Below are 21,823 nucleotides of genomic sequence, written 5' to 3'. Positions count from 1 at the left end.
CTCCCCCACCAGGGGGAGAAATTGGATGCAGGAGAGGATGTGGGGACACCCCATTCCCTCAGTGTGTAGATTGCTAGGAGGGGGTTTGAGTCCCCCAAGGCGGTCAGGAGATCAGGGAGATCCCCACCAGCGGCAGCTTGCATTTTTTGGGGGGGGGGGGGGGGTGTGGTCGTGGGGCCTGAACTCCGGGCCTGGGCACTATCCCTCAGCTCTTCAGCTCAAGGCTAGCACTCTACCACTTGAGCCACAGTGCCACTTCCAGCTTTTTTCTTTTTGCTTATGTGGTGCTGAGGAATCGAACCCAGGGCCTCATGCATGCAAGGCAAGCGCTCTACCACTGAGCCACCTTCCCAGCCCTCAGCTTGCATTTTTTGAGTTGGGATTACATCCTGTCTGTCTTTAGATTTAACATCTTGTCTAGGAGGAGCCCCTGGGTCTGCCGTTGTCTTTGTCCTTTGTCTCTGTTTGTCTTTCTGTTGTCTGTCCTGTTGTTTGTTGTGTATGAAGAAATGGGACAAGCAGGGAGTGAGGAATCTGTGACACCCCTAAATCTTGTTCTCCAGCATTTCAAGGAAAAGCCACCCAGTCGGTTGACAGAGTATATCCAGAAAAACTAAAAACACTCTCCCAGTTGGAGTGGCCCACTTTACAGAATGGCCACTGGAAGGAACATTTGCCTTGGCCCAAATCTACTCTACCCAGAGTAAAGTTTTTTACTTCCATCGGGACCAGACACCATACATCGTGGCCTGGCAATACCTTGTGGAAGAACTGCCATCATGGTTAAAGCCTCACCTTCCCCCTGCTAGTAGAACTGTTTCTCTCCCTCTGAGGCAGGTCAGATCTCCAGAATCAGAAAAGGAAGAGGAGGAAAAATCTAAAATGACCATTCTGCCCCTTTGGACATGGAAGATCTAGACCCACACACACACACTTATTCTTCCTCTAGACCCCATACTCCTCTTACTAGCCCACCCAGTCAGGATCTGCATATGTGGCAGCTGATCTCAAGGATTCCCTTCATCCCAGCCCCTCATCCTCTCCTTTTCCTACACCACACCCAGGCCCTTCCCCTTCTCCCTCCCTCTTCTGCCACCCTTTCCCAATGCTGCCTCTTTGAGATGTTGCTCCACTGGACAGGAGAGGGCGCTCCCACCTAACCTATATTCCTTTCTCTTCTGACATCTATAATTGGAAAGCTCAGCCTAAGTCTTTCTCTGCCCACCCCCAGGACATGATTAGTCTCTTGGAAACTGTCTTCCTTACCCACCAGCCCACTTGGGTGGACATCTAACAGCTTCTTATGGCCCTCTTTAACGTGACGGAAAGGGATTGCATTATGAGGAAAACACATAAGGTGATAACTGAGAGGTTGGGACGAGTCCCCCAGCGAATGAAAGACTACTGCCCAAGAGAGCCCCCTGACTGGGACCCAAACACCAATGAAGGTAAGGAGAGCCTCCAAGTCTACCGCCAGACTCTGTTGGAGGGACTCGTGAGGCTGCATGGAGGCCCATAATTTACTAAGATTAGTGCGGTGATCAAGGTAAGAATGAGTCCCTGGGGGATTTTCTGAAAAGGCTCATGGAGGCCTATAAAATGTATAGCCCGGTGGACCCGAGGTGCCCGAAAATCTAAGAACAATTAACCTTGCCTTTGCTAGCCAGTCAGCCCCAGATATAAGGAAAAAAAAAACTCCAGAAGATTGAGGGGTTTGAAGGGAAAAACTTAACTGAGTTAATGGGCATAGCAGAAAATGTGTTCCACAACAGGGATGTACAAGAGGAAGAGAGGCAGACTAAAAGGATTGTTAAGGTTTTGGAATTACATGAGGCAGGAAAGAGACGGGAAAAGAGGCCAATTAAAAAGGAAAAGGCAAGTAGGAGATGGTCAGTGGAGAGAAAAGCCTAAGAGTGAGGAAAACAAGTGGGAGGACTTAGATTCAGATCAGTGTGCTTACCGCAAGAAAAAAGGATGCTAGGCCAGAGAGTGCTCTAAAGAGGGAAGACAGTGCTGGCCACCAAAGACTGGGGGCTGTGCTTCAGAGCCCCTCCCCAAACCTCGGGTTAAAATTGAGGTGGGGGGGAAATCAGTTGACTTTTTGGTGGACATAGGAGTCCAATTTTCATCGTTACTAAATCCTATGAAAAAACTATCTGGAAAAAAATCTGGGTACAAGGGACAAATGGCACAGAAAGACATTAGTCAAACATTGATTCCTGGTCCTCCCAAATGCTCTGTATAACCTGATGGGCAGAGATCTCCACAAGCTGAGGGCTGGCATTCAGTTCTCAGAAGGAGACATGACTGTAACTTTGGAACAACCCACTGTACAAATGCTTGTGGAAGCAATAGATAAACACCTCCTTTACGAGCCAGTCTCAAAGTCCGGAGACAGGGAAGGGAAGCCTTTTCCAAACCCTACAGGACAAGTTTCCCCAAGTCTGGGTAGAAGGGAAGCCTCCAGGCCTGTCCAAGGGATGTCCTCCATAGTGGTACAGCTAAAAGCAACAGCTTCGGCCTGTATTCCCTCCCCTGGGAAGCAAAGGAAGGGGTCAGAGAACATATTAACCACCTCCAAGGAGACGGGATCCTAGTTCCTTGCAAGTCCCCATGGAACACACCCTTGCTGCTTGTCCAAAAGGCCAAGGATGTCGCTGTGGCTTAAGTGGTAGAGCGCTCACCTTGAGCTGAATTGCTGAGGGACAGCGCCCAGGCCCAGAGTTCAAGCCCCAAGACAGACAAAAAAAAAAAAAGAATATTAGGGAGCTGGGAAAGTGGCTCAGTGGTAGAGTGCTTGCCTTGCATGCATGAGGCCCTGGGTTCGATTCCTCAGCACCACATAAGCAGAAAAAGCTGGAAGTGGCTCTGTGGCTCAAATGATAGAACGCTAGCCTTGAGCTGACAAGCTGAGGGACAGCGCCCAAGCCCAGAGTTCAGGCCCCATGACTGACTGTTCAGGACTTTCAGGAAGTTAACCAACAAGTTAAAGACATCCACCCATCGGTGCCTAACCCCTCTACCCTACTCTCCTCCCTGGGCCCCAAAAGAACTGTGTATACCCTCCTAGATCTCAGGGATGCATTTTTCTGCATTCCTTTGGCAAAGGAGTCTCAGCCCCTCATCTTCGACGAGGCTACATGAAGATGTGTGTGAGTACAGAACCTCCAACCCAGGAGTCACCCTGTTACAGTATGTTGATGACTTGTTTGTAGCAGCTGAAGACTATAGAAGTCATGCTTGGGGGAGGGGAGGACAAACGCTCTTTTACAGACCCTACAGAAAAAAGGGTATGGGATGTCAGCAAAGAAAGCACAGCTTTGTCCCAGCCACGCCACCACATATTTAGGCTTTGACCTCCACGAGGGAGTGCGCTCAGTCCCGATGCCCCCACCCCGCCACACCCCAATAAGTGAGGCAGTTTTTTGGGATGGTGGGCTACTGCAGTTGTGGATACCCCGGTTCGTGGAGATTGCCTGTCCCCTCTACAAACTGACTAGAGGGGGACTCACTACCATAGAGTGCACCATGAGGCAGAAGGGACATTTGGGGAATTACAAACAGCCTTACTGAGTGCTCCAGCATTAGCCGAACCAGATGTTACTAAGCCCTTCCACCTGTACGTGGATAAAAAGCCAGGGGTGGCTAAAGGAGTTTTAACTCAGACTCTGGGACCGTGACAAAGGCCAGTGGCCTATCTCAGCAAAAAGATCCGGTAGCAGCTGGGTTTCCCCCTTGCCTCCGCATAATTGCTGCTACAGCCCTCTTGGTCAAGGATACAAGTAAATTGACTCTGGGACAAAATCTCATCCCTGCCAGGCGCTGGTGGCTCACGCGTATAATCCTAACTACTTGGGAGGCTGAGATCTGAGGATCATGGTTCAAAGCCAGCCCAGGCAGGAAAGTCTGTGAGACTCTTATCTCCAATAAACCACTAGAAAACCAAAAGTGGTGCTGTGGCTCAAGCGGTAGAGCACTCGCCTTGAGCTGAAGAGCACCAGGACAGTGGCCAAGCCTAGAGTTCAAGCCCCACGACCCATCAAAAAAAAAAATCTCATCCTGACCACCACTCATGCTATCGAGGGCCTCCTCCAGACCCCACCAGACCTGTGGATGACAAACACCCGAGTAACAGGATACCAAGTCCTCCTCCTCAACAAACCCAAAGTGACTTTTCGGACCCCCAGCAGTGCTAAATCCAGCCATGCTGCTGCCAGAGGAGTTGACCAATGACCCATACGACTGCGGGGAGGTCCTGACTCAGATCACAGGAGTAAGGCCCGATCTCAGAGACTCTCACCTGTGGGATGTAGAAATGACTGTTCACGGATGGGAGTAGCTACATGGTCGAGTAAAAAAAAAAAAGGTATACAGGGCTGGGAAGTTGGCTCAGTGGTAGAGCGCTTGCCTTGCATACCTGAGGCCCTGGGTTCGGTTCCTCAGCACCACATAAGAAAAAAGCCGGAAGTGGCGCTGTGGCTCAAGTGGTAGAGCGCTAGCCTTGAGCTGAAGAGCTGAAGGACAGCATCCAGGCCCAGAGTTCAGGCCCCACAACAGGACCCCCCCCCCAAAAAAAAAAAAGAAACAAAAAAGGTATACAGGGGCTGAAGTGGTTTCTCCTGAGCAGAAACTCTGGAAGGTGGTCCTGCCACATGGAACCTCAGCACAAAAGGCAGAGCTGATTGCACTTACCAAGGTACTACAAGGGTAAGACTGTCAACATCTACACGGACAGCAGGTATGCCTTTGCTACCCTCCATATACATGGGGCTATCTATAAGGAGAAGGACCCGCTAACAGCAAAAGGAAAAGGAATTAAAAACAGAGAGGAAATATTGGCTCTCCTCCGGGCTATTTGGGACCCAAAAGAGGTGGCCATTATGCATTGCCCAGGATACCGACAGGGGATTGATCTGGTTTCAAAAAGAAACCAATTAGCAGACTGAGCCACAAAGCAAGCAGCCCAAGATGTAGTTGCATTCCGGGCTCCAGCCCTACCTAAAAGGCCAGACTATTCAGAAGAGGATTTAAGGTATTTACAAAAGTGGGGCAAACTAGAGTGGGAAGGGGAGTGGACCAAAATCAGGACAGGAAAGTTGGACCTTCCCCGAAGGCTAGGAAAAAAGTTTGTGGACCAGATACATTAGAGCACTCATCTAGACACACACAAGCTTAAAATAAACTTGTAGGTAGACAGTTTCATGTTTCTAAGCTAGGACATATGGCTCAGGATATGGTAGACAGATGTGCTCAATGTCAGGCGGTAAACGCAGGAGGACCAGGATGGGAAGAGGAAAGAGGGAGAGAGGTAGGGAACCAGGAATTTATTGGGAAGTAGGTTTCTCAGAGGTAAAACAAGAAAAGTATGGACACAAGTATATGTTAGTTTTTGTGGATACCTTTTCAGGCTAGGTAGAAGCTTTCCCCACCAAGCATGAGATGGCAGGGATTGTGGCCAAAAAGCTAGGTTTGGGTTGCCTCTTGTGATCAGGTCAGATAACAGCCCTGCATTTGTGAGTTCAGTCTCACAGGCATTGACCAAGACTGTGGACACTAATTGGAAACTACACCTGTGCCTACTGTCCCTAGAGCTCTGGACAAGTAGAGAGAATAAACCAGACTCTTAACGAGATCTTGACAAAGTTAATTCTGGAGACTGGGGGTGGATGGGTAAATCTTCCCTTCGCCCTCCTTAGGGCTCAATGCTCACCCTACTTAAACAAGGTTACCCCATTTGAGATCATGTTTGGGAGACCCCTTCCACTCTGCCCACAACTACAGGAGGTTGTGTTGGCAGAAATGTCTGACCAGTCGCTACAGGCACTACAATCTGTCTTAAGAAAAGCCCACACAGGGGCTACCCTGAGACAGAGAGAAAGCCACACACTGCCATCGACCCAGGGACTTGGTCTGGATATGCTGCCACCACCAGGCAGGAAATCCGGAGCCTCACTGGAAGGGACTTTTCACTGTCATCTTGACACCCCCACAGCAGTAAAAGTAAAAGACATCAGGACCTGGATCCACGCATGTCAAACAAGCCGAGGACAAAGATGCCTCCCAGAGATGAAAGCCACTGCCATTGGACCCCTACAACCGTGGGCTAAAGCTAAGACTCACAAGACAATGACTCTATTGCTGTTGTTACTGTTGCCTTTGTCTTTGCCTAATGGTATGGGAGCTTCTGAGTCACCTCAGGTGACAGAAAGATGCAGATGGGAGATTAGACAAACAGAATCAGGAAAGCTGATTCTGAAAAATGACACCAAACTGTACAGTTTAATGTGTCTCTGTGCCAGCTAGTCTCCATAGTCCCCTGTGTTAATTATAAGTCACCATGCCTCATCACTTTTATATGTGTCCAAGCATTGCAGCCCCGTCTTGTAATACTCCAGGTCAATTTTACTGTGCTCACTGGGGTTGTAAAACAATAGCCACTAGCTGGACCCCTGCGTTGAACCCCATATTAGGGTAACCAAAGGGCCACGCCAAACTTCTGCTTGGACGGTGAGGCCGGACACCTCTGTACTAAACTAACATTGTAATAACAAATCTCAGGGATCCGCTTTGGGAACATGGCAGAACCCGGGGTCTCAGATACTATAAAGATGGTGGAAACAGAGGTGGGAGTTCACAATCCAAAAGTCAAAATTAAAAGAAACGCCCATTGGGCTGGGAAGGTGGCTCAGTAGTACAGCGCTTGCCTTGCATGCATGAGGCCCTGGGTTCGATTCTTCAGCAGCACATAAGCAAAAAGAAAAAAGCCGGAAGTGGCGCTGTGGCTCAAGTGGTAGAGCACTAGCCTTGAGCTGAAGAGCTGAGGGATAGCACCCAGGCCCAGAGTTCAGGCCCCACGACCAGACCCAAAAGAAAAAACAAAATACAAAAACGCCCCAGCCTATAAGGCCAAATTCAGTCCTACGTTCCCCAAAGTCGCCAGAACCAACATGGGCTCCCACCACCTTTGCCCCAGATAAGTCCAGGATCGGCGATAATAATCACGCCACCAAAGTTCTACTTCCACTGGTAAAGTCAATGTTTAGCTTTTTAAATGTTTCAGACCATGGCATTACTTGAGACTGTTGGTTATGCTTAAATCCTCAGCTTCCATATTATATTAAAATAGGAGCTAACCTAACCATAGGAACTTAAAAAGGCCAAATTAAAAATGAGAGTTCTTATGAGTCATGTAAATAAAAAAAGGTGCCCAGGCTAATCTTAGGGGACCTGAAAGGAAAGGGACTCTGCCTGACAACACAGACGGAAAACGAGCTTCCCCATATTGATACCTGTGTCACACCATAATAGTTCCTACTGTTTCTACTAACTTCCTTAAGGCCCCCACAGGAACTTGGTTTGCTTGCAGCTTGGGAATTACACCATGCCTTAATCTTATTTTATTTAAAAACTCTTGTTAAAATAAACTCTGTATAACTGCCCACATTCTTCCCCAAGTAGATTACTATGGAGGACCCAAGGGATTCCAACATCTTACTGCAGGGATAGGATGGACAGAACAGGCGATTCCCATTCTAACTCCAGCATTAGCTGCAGCAGGGATAGCAGGGTCCACAGCAGTAGGAACTGCAGCCTTAATAAAGAAAAGGGGCGATTTTGAGGCCCTTGGATCCCAGGTAGATGCCGACCTGTGCCACATGCATAAAAATATAGACAAGCTAAATGATTTTTTGAGCTCATTAGCTGAAGTAGTACTACAATATAAAAGAGGGCTTGATATATTATATCTTAAAAGGGGGGCGGGGAACTCTGTGTAGCATTGGGAGAGGAATGTTGTTTTGGGGTAAATCATACAGGAGTCATCAAAAACAATCTGGTAGCCATCAAAAAGAGACTAGATAGGGGCTGGGAAGGTGGCTCAGTGATAGAGCGCTTGCCTTGCATGCTCAAGGCCCTGGGTTCGATTCCTCAGCACCACATAAGCAAAAAGAAAAAAGCCAGAAGTGGCGCTGTGGCTCTAGTGGTAGAGCGCTAGCCTTGAGCTGAAGAGCTGAGGGACAGTGCCTAGGCCCAGAGCTCAGGCCCTATGACCAGACCCAAATAAATAAATAAATAAAAGAGACTAGATAAACGCAAACAACTGCTCAAAAACTCTCAAGGATGGTATAAAAGCATATTCGGTTGGTCCCCATGGATGACACCCCTAATAGCAAAAATAGCAGGGCCCTTGGTCCTACTGTTACTAATGTTGCTTTTTGGCCCTTACATTATAAATGCCCTAATGTCATTCGTACAAAAAAGAATTGGAGCGGTAAAAATGTTAGTACTACAGGCTCAACATAACCCCTTACAACAGAAGGACATAGAATTGGCTAAAGAGTCAAGGAACTGACTCAGCTTCAAAGATAAGGGGGAAATGTTGGGACCGGTTTAGCCAAAGTAACTCCATTTTGTCCAGGCAGCCATTGGGTTTGTAAAGTATTATTAAGAGCTGAACTTGCCCGCACCAGTTTGTGCAGTAAGGGCAAGGTGACCCTGTCTGTCTGTAGGAGAACCCAAAAGAAAGAAAGAAAAACAATTTCCAAAACGGCCAGTTACCAGAAACAAAGCCTGAAAAACAAGGTCGGGACAGGCCATGTGGAGGCATCCAATCAGTAAAAGCACATATGTAACCCTTCTGTTTCAACCAATGAGAGTAAAATTAGCTTACATGCTTACAGTTAGTGTGTGCTTTGGGGTTTTGCCCTATAAAAGCTAGCCTGTGAGACTAGGTGGAGTCACTCTCTCCATAGAGACGGCCCTGACCCTGACCGGTCAGTTTGATTCTCCATGCTTGGCAGAAATAAAGCTTTGCTTGACTTTCACTTTGTATCAGTCTCATTCCTTTGATCAAGGACCCTTATCACCAATCCCTTGATAAGCAGATGAGGACTGGAAGGCCAGAAACCCTGCAGATGTCAGGGAGTTCCTCTAACCTCAGCCTCTTCAGGCATCCCAGGTGCCTTCTTCAATTTGATTTTGGTACCCTGAACCTTGTATATACATTTATCTAATTTGGGGAGGGGAAAGGGGAATAAATAACAAAATGCTGAAACAAGGACACAGGATGACCCATTGCAACAATGATACAAGACACTATGTTAGAAATGAACTTTATAGCTTTCAGAGGTGGGGGAAGAGTGATGGAGGTGGGGTAGGGAAGACATAGTAGGAGGGGAAAAAAGGAGGGGCTAACAATGCTGGACAAGAGATGTACTCATTACCTTACTCATGTAACTGTAACTCCTCTGTACAGCATCTTTACAATAAAAAAGAAGACGAAGCTAGGAGGGACTAGGAAGGTGACTCAGTGGTAGAGTGCTTGCCTTGCATGCACAAGGTCCTGAGTTCGATTCCTCAGCACCACATAAGCAGAAAAAAAGCCAGAAGTGGCACTGTGACTCAAGGGGTAGAGTGCCCAGGCCCATGGTTCAAGCTCTATGACAGAAGAAGAAAAGAAGAAGAAGAACAAGAAAGAGAAGAAGGAGGAGGAGGAAGGAAGGAAGAAGAAGAAGAAGCAGCAGCAGCTGGGTAGGAGCCATTAGCAGGAAATGGCAAAGCCACTTAGGATTGGAAGAGAATAGAAACCTCAGCCTGGGGAGTAGAGATCTGAGCATAAAATGTCCCCTGAGGATATGCATTGCCTTCTCACCTTGGAAGAGACAGATTGCTCCTGGATGAGTAATGCCATCTTGGTTTTCAGTTAATTTCCCTTTATGACTTCTAGTCTCAAGCAATTAATATTCTTGGCACTGAAAGAGCAAATTTTCTTTCTCTCTCTCTTTCTTTTTGGAGGGAGGGTAATACTGGAGTTTGAACTCTACCACTTGAGCCATCCTTCTAGTCCGGTTTCTGTTTATTTTGTGTGCATGTGTGCCAGTCCTGGGGCTTGAACTCTGGGCCTGGACATTGTCACTGAGGTTTTTTGCTCAAGGTGCATGCCCTGCCACTTGAGCCACAGCTCTATTTCCAGCTTTTTGGTGGTTAATTGGACATCAGAAGTCTCATGGACTTTTCTGCTCAGGCTGGCTTTGAACCATGATCCTCATATCTCAGCCAATTGAGTAGTTAGGATTACAGGCATGAACCACCAGTGGTAGCTGGTAACTCAGGTTATTTTGAGACAAAGTCTCTGGCCTGGACTGAGATCCTTCTAATTATGCTTTCTTCCATAGATGGAGCAACATATGTGTACCATCAAGTAGCTATTGGTCAAGATGAGGTCTCCAGAACTTTCTTCCCTGAGCTAGCCTCAAACCATGATGCTTCTAATCTCTGTCTCCTGAGTAACTAAGATTATAGGCATGAGTCACTGACACCTGAACAAAGAACCAGATTTCTCATTTGCTAGATGGCTTTTTGTGGGTCAAACTGTCAAGCTTACAGGTCATTTTTCCCAATTTTTTTCTATTTATCTGGTGCAATTGTTTTGTTCCAACCAGTAGCGCCACTCCTAGTCCTAAATCTAAAATTGATTTTAAAACTGGCTCTTCAGAGCAAAGATTGATTCTGCCTTCGCTCACCTACTCATGCTTGTACAAGGACAACTGACCCCTTTCCAGGTAGGAGAAGAGACCCTGTGGAGACCTCAGTGGGCCTCATAGAAAAAGGCAAGGGTGAGTCCTGTAGAGGAAAAGCCACTTGTCCACTGTTCCAAGTGAGCAGACAACAGGCAGAACTGGTTCCCAGAGGCCTGGGCTAGCTAGAATAGGCCAGGGCACTTGTCAGAGTTTTTGCTTCTCACTGATGGACTTAGAGTCTCCTGCTTGATGAGTATCTACTCCAGGTAAGAGTAGGGAAACTGAGGTAGGAGATATCTGTGAGTAGTTGGATGCCTGTAATCCTAGCTACTCAGGTGTCTGAGACCTGGAGAATTGCAGTTACAAGCCAGCCCAGGCAGAAAAATCTATGAGACTACATCTCCAACATAACCAGCAAAATGCTGACTGGAGACATGGCTCAAGTGCTAGAGCAAGTGCAGGCCCTGAGTTCAAGTCCCAGTTACACACACACACACACACACACACACACACACACACACACTCACCCCACACACACAGTGATTTGGGGCTGTGGGCAGTTGAGCCCTAGTTGTCTGGCCATTTTCATTGCTTCTTTGAAGATTTTGGATGGGGCACTGGATCTGTAACTCGGTGGTAGTGTGCTTAACATGTACTAGACCCTGGATGCCATTTCCAACACCAAAACCAAATCAAGAGCTTTTGACCTTGACAGCTAATATCTCCGGCAAAGGGGAGGACTCCAGGTTAACATGGTAGCCCCAGTTCCTGTGGGACCCAGTGAAGCCTGGTGGGCTCCACTCACCTCCTCTAGTCAGCCATGTCTACCTAATACCTGTAAAGACTTCTCTGAAAGAATCCTGGGTCCCAGCTTCTCCATTAAGCCCTGTGCTACACGCGACTCCTAAGCTTCAAGCTTCTCTTTTGCATAACTCTACAACCCACCTAGAGTCCTGCATTTAATTTAGAGACAGTCCCCTAAGGATCATTTGACAATATTTGGAGATAGCTGGGGAGGGTTCTCTAATGGGTAGAGGTTAGAGCTAAAACAAAGAATTAGCTCTCCAAAAAGTCAAGGTCATGCTGTTAAAAACAAACAAAACAAAACAAAACAAGAAACCCTGGGGCTGGGAATGTGGCTTAGCGGTAGAGTGCTGGCCTCCATGCATGAAGCCCTGAGTTTGATTCCTCAGTATTACATAAACAGAAAAAGCCAGAAGTGGCGCTGTGGCTCAAGCCGTAGAGTGCTAGCCTTGAGCAAAAGAAGCTCAGGGTCGGCCGGGCACCGGTGTCTCATGCCTGTAATCATAACTACTCAGGAGGCTAAGACTTGAGGATTGGTTCAAAGCCAGCCCATGCAGGAAAGTCCAAGAAACTCTTATCTCCAATAAACCACCAAAAAACTGGAAGTGGCACTGTGGCTCAAGTGGTAGAGCATTTGCTTTGAGCTGAAGAGCTGAAGGACAGTGCCCAGGCCCAGAGTTCAAGCACCACAACCACCACCACACCAACAACAAACTTTCTTTTCTTGGGGGGGGGGGCGGTCCAGTCATGGGCCTGAACTCTGGGCCTGGGCACTGTCCCTCAGCTCTTCAGCTCAAGGCTAGCGCCACTTGAGCCACAGTACCACTTCCGGCTTTTTCTGCTTATGTGGTGCTGAGGAATCAAACCCAGGGCCTCATGCATGCAAGGCAAGTGCTCTACCACTGAGCCACCTTCCCAGCACAACAACAAACTTTCTTTTTTTTTTTTTTTGTTGGTCGTGGGGTTTGAACTCTGGGCTTGGGCGTTGTCCCTCAGCTCTTCAGCTCAAGGCAAGCACTCTACCACTTGAGCTACACCGTCACTTCTGGTTTTCTGGTGGTTTATTGGAGATAGGAGTCTCACAGTCTCTCCTGCCCGGGCTGGCTTTGAACCGCGATCCTCAGATCTCAGCCTCCTGAGTAGCTAGGATTACAGGCGTGAGCCACCAGCGCCTGGCCAAACTTTCTTTACAACAGTGGTTTCCTACCCCTGGTGCAGAGAATAAGACCCAAGACCTCATGCATGAGTGGCAAGTGCTTTAACGGCTGAGCTATACTCCCAGAACCACCAGCAGTGGTTCTCAGAGTGTGAACCCTCACCCAACAGCAGCAGTATTACCTGAGAACTTGTTATTACAAGTTCCAGAGCCCAGAGACCTACTAAATCAGACACTTGGCACAGGGAGTGAAGGCTGGAGCATAGTTCAACACAAGAGGTCTTACCTAATGTACAAGGCACTGGGTTTGATCTCCAGTACCACAAAAGGAGGAAAGAGGGGGTGGGGAGGAAGAAGAAGTGTGGGGACAAATTTGGGAGAAGATGTTTAGTACTTGGACAATTGTAGTTTGACAAGTCTTCCTGGTGAGTGTGATGAATGTTTGAGAACCCTCATTCTAAAGCTTAGAAAGCCTTAATCCAGGGCTGGGAAGGTGGCTCAGTGGTAGAGTGCTTGCTTGCCTTGCATGCCTGAGGCCCTGGGTTTGATTCCTCAGCACAGAAGCAGAAAAGGCTGGAAGTGTTGTTGTGGCTCAAGTGGTAGAGTGCTAGCCTTGAGCTGAAGAGCTGAGGGACAGCTCCCAGGCCCAGAGTTTAAGACCCACAACAGAAAGAAAGAAAAGAAAGAAAGAAAGAAAGAAAAAAAGAAAGGAAGGAAGGAAGAAAAGAAAGAGCCAAACACTAGTGGCTCATGCCTGTAATTCTAGCTACTCAGGAGGCTGAGATCTGAGGACTGCGGTTCAAAGCCAGCCTGGCAGGAGCACCTGTGAGACTCTTATCTCCAATAAACCACCAGAAAACTGGAAGTGGCGCTGTGGCTTAAGTGGTAGAGCGTTCCCCTTGAGGTGAAGAGCTGAGGGACAGCGCCCAGGCCTAGACAAGTGCCAAAACCCACAAGAAAAGAAAGGAAAGAAAGAAAGAGAGAGAGAGAGAAAGAAGGGAGGGAGGAAGGGAGGTAGGGAGGGAGGAAGGGGGGAAGGAAGGAAGGAAGGAAGGAAGGAAGGAAGGAAGGAAGGAAGGAAGGAAGGAAGGAAGGGAGAAAGAAAGAAAGAAAGAAAGAAAGAAAGAAAGAAAGAAAGAAAGAAAGAAAGAAAGAAAGAAAGAAAGAAAGAAAGAAAGAAAAAGAAAGAAAGAAAGAAAAAGAAAGAAAAGCAAGCAAGCAAGCAAACCAGCCTTAATCCTATACTGAAGTGCCCACTCCTCAAAGACCACCGGATTCCACCAGAGACAGACACCCGAACTGCAAAACGCAAGGTTTATTCAGAACAAGCCTAGGCTCAGGCCTCGTCCCACACACTCTGACACAGCAGAGGGAGGGAGGAGACCCCAGGGACATTCCAGCAGGGTTTATAAAGACAAAAACCACAAGGTGACAAAAAGATACATTATCCAGGTCTTCAAACAGAATTACATGTGAATTGGCTCAGGGTTAGGGGTAACAATCCAGGAGGATTAGCATCAGCAGTGGGTTACAGAACCGGATGGGTCATCTGAGTGGGGAGGTAGTTAGGGCCTGATGGTTTCAGTATAATCAACCTCTTTCCTCTTTCCGTAATCTGTGCAGGTTCTGGTCAATTTCAACATAATAATACCTCTCAATACAATTACACTTTTCAGAAACATCTTGGCCAGCAGGGCTTAGAACAAAGGCATAAAGTTAATCATGAAACGTTGCCTGAGCAAGATAGAGTTACTCTTGTTCTGTCATTCCCCCCTCTGTTTTGATCATATTCTCAATCTTGGGAATATCATACTCCTGAGTCAGAAACATGCACAGAAGGGCATTCGTAAGTACTGTGTACAATGAGTATGGCCCCAATCTAGTTTTATTAGGAAAACAAGGCCCAAAGGTACCACCTGCATTGATAACACACTCAGGCTATTACCATACCAGAGCCAAACTAGGCTGTGACTATAGAGTAGATTTCCAGTCACTATGCACTGAAGTGCATAAGGCGAGCAAGCCAGTGATATCCTTGCCCCCAATATCCACTGTGGGAATAGAGAGGGTTTTTGGGTATCTATATCGTCTGTGTGACGATATAGATTTCCTCCAGGTGACTGTCAGGCTGTCAGCGAACTTTACCCATTAAGGTGTGCAGCAGCAGCAGCAGCAGGGTCTCTCAGTGGCTCCAAGGGACTGTCACACCTAGTGCTGGGCTGCAAATTTCTACAAAGGCTGGTTAAGGATACATTACATAGGCTTGGCAGGCTGTGGCCCAGTTGATTTTTAAGACTGTTTAGACAATAGCCCAGGACAATTTACCAACATGACAACGTTTTTACTAACCAGGTATTTTTTTATTTTATTTTTTGCCGGTCATGGGGCCTGAACTCTGGGTCTGGGCATTGTCCCTCAGCTCTTCAGCTCAAGGCTAGTGCTCTACCACTGGAGCCACAGCGCCACTTCCGGCTTTTTCTGTTTATGTGGTGCTGAGGAATCAAACCCAGGGCCTCATGCTTGCAAGGCATGCACTCTACCGCTGAGCTACCTTCCCAGCCCCGACTAACCAGGTATTTTTATAAACAGACACAGAAGGCTTAGTCTTGTAACCATCTCCGACAGGTACAGTCTCCACACTTGCATACCTGTTATCATTATTCTTTATGCCTTTAAAAAATTATTATTTTTATCTATTTTGCCTCATTTTCCCAAAACTAACTCTGGACTCTTGATCTTAAAAGGGAGTTGATGGGCGAAGGCCCATCTTCTGTAATTTCTTCAAGCTGACTTTAGGGGCATTGATCCTACCTAGCCAGGAACCTATAACCTTAGCCTATTTTACAAAGAGGATATCAGGGTTAGATGTCATTAAGAACAATATTTTAACTTTTGACAACTGCACAAAACTTTTCTCTGGCTACAGCAGTGTAGCTTGTTTAGCACTCTGTTTTGTAAAAGCATCTTTCTGGATGGCTTAGGAATGTGATCTCTAGTGACCCTAACAATGCCTAAGTTACCTATGCAGGCCTTCAGATAGATGTTAATAGAAACACTCTCAGGTTTATTTTTATTTTATTTTATTTTTTTTGGGGGTCCGGTAGTGGGGCCTGAACTCTGGGCCTGGGCGCTGTCCTTCAGTTCTTCAGCTCAAGGCTAGCGCTCTACCACTTGAGCCACAGCGCCACCTCCGGCTTTTTTCTTTTTGCTTATGTGGTGCTGAGGAATCGAACCCAGGGCCTCGAGCATGCAAGGCAAGTGCTCTACCACTGAGCCACCTTCCCAGCCCTACTCTCAGGTTTATAAACTTTGTCCTGAGCAGACAAATTTCATGTAGCTGGTGTCCACTCAAAAGTTACTGCCAATTAGAGCTTTTGGCACATAAAGGGGTTGGGATTTAAACTATCCCTCACATTTTATAACATTAGCTTTTTACTACTATCACAGAGGACTGGCAAGTTCCTGTCCCTTACAAGGTAGGTAGTCATGGACATTAGGCATGCTTACAAACTATCTTCCCATGACCTCCTGGCTCTGATCAATTTTTGAAGGGCCACGCACAAATGACTCTAGGATCTGACATTTCTGCCATCCAAGCAGTGGCTTTACTGCCTCTGGATGCTCCTCCATTGCTCTTGTCCCAGGAGTGTCTTCTCTACACTGGGATAAATGCCTCATTTGCATTTCCCTTAGCTGGTTGCTGGACTTGAACTCGGGCCCTGAGTGCTGTCCCTCAGCTCTCCAGCTCAAGGCTAGCACTCTGCCACTTTGAGTCCCAAAGCAACTCTGCTTGCTCTTTCAGCACTCTGCTGGCTGATTAGAGGCGACAGTCTCACAGGGACCTTTTTCTGCCCGGGCTGGCTTCGAACCAGTTTGCAGATCAATGAGTCTTATAAAAAGGCCACTTTACTCCAATTAAAAGCAACAAGGTGGTCAACATAGAAGTAGCTTTTAAGCAGGCTCTTACTTGACGCTTATTAAAAGCCAAAGTTATATCTGACAAACTTGTAAGAATCCTCTGTGCTTTGCTCTGGGCTTGCTAGAAACTGTTAAAAAAAACCTATAAGAAACTGTTAAAAAAAACCTATAAGAGCAAACTGGAATAGCAATTATTTTGGTAGTCCTAATTTTTTCTTTGTGTACTTTGAGGCAAATGTTAAGAACAATTTTACTTTTAAACTTTATATCCAAAAATTCATTCCTAATTTTTTAAGCCTCCTATTATTAATCTCTTTTAATACTTCATACTTTAGTTTCATTTGTGTTTTAAAAATATTCCTTGAAATCTTGAGGCCAAGTGTCACTCATTACTTCTTGGCTGCTTGTTTTAAAACAAATACACATTAAAATTTTTAAATTCAAATGACAATTTTTCCTTAATGCAAAAATTACAATCACCATAACTGTACCAAAAAGCTAGACTTAACACCTTTATAACTTTTAAAAACATCCTAATTATAAAACATCATTAAAAGCAAGTCACATTATACAAATAAACTTTTTAACCCTCTTTTTAAGGCCTTCCTAATTTTAATGTTAACACATCCAAGGGGAAGTTTTAGCAATACTAATCAGATCATCACATCACTCATTTTAACTATCATGTTTCCAGTGTCTATCTGCAGGGAAAAGAGACAGAACAAAGATGGGCCACTCGGCCCCTCCTATGGAATGGGCACGCACCCAATCCGACACTTTAGGGTTAGATGAAGTGCGTTTGTGCCAGCTTGCCCTCTTTCACCATGCGTGGACTCCTCCCAGGACCTGTCCCACCATGCATAACCAGCTGAACTGCACTTCTGCTCGTTCACCCCTTACCCCTAAAGATAGGTCTTCTGTTGGCTTCTAAGTTTTTCCCTTTTCTTTTCTCTTGGTGCTTGAATTAAATACACAATTTTAAACAAACAAAACAGGTACGGTCTTTGACAGTGTTAAACTAACCTTTACATTTAAATTTCTAATATTTATCCCCAAATTTTAACCAATGGAACTAAATCCCAAACAGCCAATGCATTTTATAATATTAGATTTTAAAATACCAGATTTTCTAATTTTCAAATTAAAGAATCCTTAAAAAGCCATTTAAAATAATGTGAAAGTTCTTTAAAATTTTTGGTAACGTCCAAACCTCATAACCTTTTATATTTTAAATTTAAACTCACCCAATTGTTACAGCATACTTACAATCCTTATCTTGAACATGTTCACAAACACATACAAATCACTCATACAGATCTTAAAGCGTGCACAAATCAAAATCAGTTGTATGTACATTTTCTAAAGTTTTTAAACAAAAATTTAAGACAGTATTTCTTTTAAACTAAGTACCTTTGTTAAGCTTCATTTTTCCCAGAGCTTGCTTTTTTAGCAAGGCAATTCACCAATGGGTCTTTTAATCCCTTCTGTTGGAGGAAGGGGTCACCTGAAACTAAACTGGCCTGATTTTTTTAATCCAATTTTAGACAACAGCACTTTACAAATTGTTACATTGTCAAGACTAGCTGAAAAGTCCAAACCAAGCACACAGCCTCCTATACGCTCCCCACCGGCAGCCTCCACAAGGAGAAAATGCAGCCTGAGGCTTGAAGGGAACCAAACTAGTCCAGAAACCTTCCATGCCTCAAAGGGAGGAGCGTATAGCAGATCTGTGGCCGAGCCCAGCTGGAGGCTGGAACTTTTATTCCCCCAGAGATGTTCAAATAAATAACAAAATACAAGTAACACAAAACCAAGGATCCACACTTAAAACTGGTACCAATTCTAAAACAAAACTAGACAACAGCCAAAGGCTGAGTTGGAGACTAATGGACCCCCGGTTCATCCCTACCAGAACTCTGCACCATTCTCACTCAGCGAGCTGAATCCAGAGTCTGCTGAGTGAGCCTGCCACTGTCACCCAGAACTTCCCCATCTCAGAAAACAGAACAGAAAACACACCGAAGTAAACAAGACAGACAAGTGGCCACAAAGACAAAATCAGTGAATGGGGCGACATCTCAAATCCACTTACCAGGGGTTTCAAATCCCCTCTACTCATTCCAGAGAATTTTTCTTTTAGATTCTTGCAAACGTTGACCCAAGAGCTTTCCAAGGCGGAGGAGAATTCCCAGTCATCTTGGGGCAAGGGAAAGAAATCCCTCACGGCCATCCCCTCAGAATGACAGGTTCTCCCCTGTGCTCAGACCCCCTGAGCCAATGCCTGAGGCTAAGATCTTGTTGGTGCCACTTGTAGGTGGTCAGTGGCAGTTTCATTAAACAAAGAAAGAAACATAATTAAGACAGACACAAACAGCACAAAATGAACAGTGCTGCATGGAAAGTCAGGCAAATGCCAGAGAAAATTCCCAATAGACAACAATCCACTTTTCCTTCTTAATAGTCACACTCTGATTTTGAGCAATTTCCTTAACTTCTTTCCAGTAGGCAACAGCCAGGTCTAGAGGGCAGGAGGGAACATTTCCTCCCATTTTGAAAGCTTCAATAATTAAAATACAACAGTAAAAGACACACAAATAGACACCTTTTGGGAGTGAGACAAAATATCTGCTCTGACCTCTGGGCCCTATTGGCCTCTCTGCCTATCTCCACTCTCCCAAAAACAGTAAACATTTGTCGCGACAAAAACAATTCTTCCTGGCTTCCTTCTCTATCTCTGATAGTGGGGTATCAAAACACCTCTTTCCTTCCGGGGATGGAGCGTCCTCCTCATCCCTCGGGACTGTGGCATGGATACTCTGATCCAGTGCATCACAGTCCAGGACTGTGGTGTGGACACGTCTGTCCAATGCCTCACAGTCCTCCCCACTGTGGATACTCTGATCCAATGCTTCACAGTCCAGGACTGTGGCGTGGACACATCTGTCCAATGCCTCACAGTCCAGGACTATGGCGTTCCAGTTTTTTACGTAGTTTGCCTCTACGGCCAAAAACGAAAGTGACATAAGACAGGACACACACTGAACAAAGACACTAAGGCGCCTCTTACCTTCGAGGTCTGGGGTCTCAGGGGTCTCTCGGCTCATCCCGGATGAGCCCCCAACTGAAGTGCCCACTCCTCAAAGACCACCAGAGACCACCAGAGACTCAGACACCCGAACTGCAAAACGCAAGGTTTATTCAGAACAAGCCTACGCTCAGGCCTTGTCCCATACACTCTGACACAGCAGAGGGAGGGAGGAGACCCCGAGGGACATTCCAGCAGGGTTTATAAAGGCAAAAACCACAAGGTGACAAAAAGATACATTATCCAGGTGTTCAAACAGAATTACATGTGAATTGGCTCAGGGTTAGGGGTAACAATCCAGGAGGATTAGCATCAGCAGTGGGTTACAGAACCGGATGGGTCATCTGAGTGGGGAGGTAGTTAGGGTCTGATGGTTTCAGTATACCCAACCTCTTTCCGTAATCTGCGCAGGTTCTGGTCAATTTCAACATAATAATACCTCTCAATACAATTACACTTTTCAGAAACATCTTGGCCAGCAGGGCTTAGAACAAAGGCATAAAGTTAATCATGAAACGTTGCCTGAGCAAGATAGTTACTCTTGTTCTCTCAATACTGGGTGTGGTGGCAAATGCCTATAATCCCAACACTTCCAAGGCTGTGTTGGGAGGTTTTGAGTTCAAGACCAGCACTGGACTATATAACAAGACCCTGTCTCCAAAAGACACAGTAAAGGTTGGAAGTGTGACTCAAGTAGTAGAGTGCTTGTCCAACAATTGCCAAGCCCTGGGTTCGATCTCCAAGTACCACTAAAAAGCAGCAGCAACAGTTTTAATGCTTCCCAGGGAGCTGCAGTTACTCAGCAGTTGCCCTTCTCTATTAGCTGTTAGTTTTAGCTCATTGCCACACACGCACTTGTCCAATTTGAGCAACAGATTCAAAGAGAAGTAGCTTGCCCAATATCATCCAGCTGGCAAGTGCAAAGACTAGGATGGAATCCTAGCTAGATCTTCACCACTACCACCACCATCACCACCATCATCACCACAGTGTGGCCCTTCATGGCCTCTCACTTTAAATATACGTTAGGATCACCCAGGGAGCCTTTGCTATTAGCTAGACCAAGGCCCTGAGTTCAAATGCTAATACCACAAAAAATGGGGAGAGGGGAAGTAGGAAGGGAAATCCAGGCCCTTATGTTGTTGTCCAGACCAATTACACCATAATCTCAATTTCAGTATTTCATAGACACTCCCTTTAGATGGTTCCAAAGTACAACCCCAAACCACAGATCATCTCTCCTGGTAGACTCAAATTTTGTTTAGAAACAGGTTCCTCCAAACGTTTCTGTTAGCATTGTCCCCACGGGAGGTCCTCAGCTCCACCCAGACCTGAGCTCCTCCCTGCCCTAGAGTTCCGGCTATATAGCTGGCCACTCCCTTTCTTCCCCCATAGACCTACCTGCCCACACCACTTGCACCAGAGTTACCCACCTGGGTGGAAGCAGACGCGGTATTGCTCCCTTTCCCGGGGGATATATAGCCCCTCTAATAAACCTTATAATAATCTTTCTCTTGTGCCTGCCTGCCTCCATGTGGTCCCCTGGGATGGCCAAGATGGACCCTAACAGTTCCTAACAGCCAGGTACCAGCTCTGCCTGTGATCCTAGCTACTCAGAAGACTGAGATCCTAAGATTTCTGTTCAAAGCCACCTGAGGCAAGAGAGTCTGTGACACTCTCATCTCCAATTAACCACCAAAAAGTCAGAAGCAGAGCTGTGGCTCAAGTGGTAGAGTGCTAACCATGAGCTAGAAGAGCTCCAGAACAGTGCCCAGGGCCCTGAGTTCAAATGCCAGTACTAGCACAAAGACAAAAACATAGGCATTGGGGCTGGGAAGGTGGCTCAGTGGTAGAGCGCTTGTCTTGCATGCATGAGGCCTTGGGTTCGATTCCTCAGCTCCACATAAGCAAAAAGAAAAAAGCCGGAAGTGGCGCTGTGGCTCAAGTGGTAGAGCACTAGCCTTGAGCTGAAGAGCTGAGGGACAGCGCCCAGGCCCAGAGTTCAGGCCCCACGACTGGACCCCCCCCCAAAAAAAAAACAAAAAACAAAACCAACATAGGCATCATAGTGCTTTATTCTCAAATACTATTTTCTTTTTCTTTCTTTGTTTCTTTGTTTCTTTTTTTCTGTCAGTATTGGTGTTTGAACTCTGGGGCTGGGCACTGTCCTTCAGCTCTTCAGCTCAAGGCAAGCCCTCTACCACTTGAACCACAGCGTCACTTTTGGTTTTCTGGTGGTTTATTGGAAATAAGAGTCTCACAGATTTTAATGTCCTGGCCGGCTTTGAACTCAGATCTCAACCTCCTAAGTTGCTGGGATTACAGGTGTGAGCCACCAACACC

Source organism: Dipodomys spectabilis, unplaced genomic scaffold (assembly GCF_019054845.1).
Source record: "Dipodomys spectabilis isolate Male_0828 unplaced genomic scaffold, ASM1905484v1 ptg000002l, whole genome shotgun sequence".
In the NCBI taxonomy this organism is placed as follows: Eukaryota; Metazoa; Chordata; class Mammalia; order Rodentia; family Heteromyidae; genus Dipodomys; species Dipodomys spectabilis.
The sequence above is the reverse complement of the archived record's forward strand: the minus strand, read 5'-3'. Positions refer to the sequence as shown.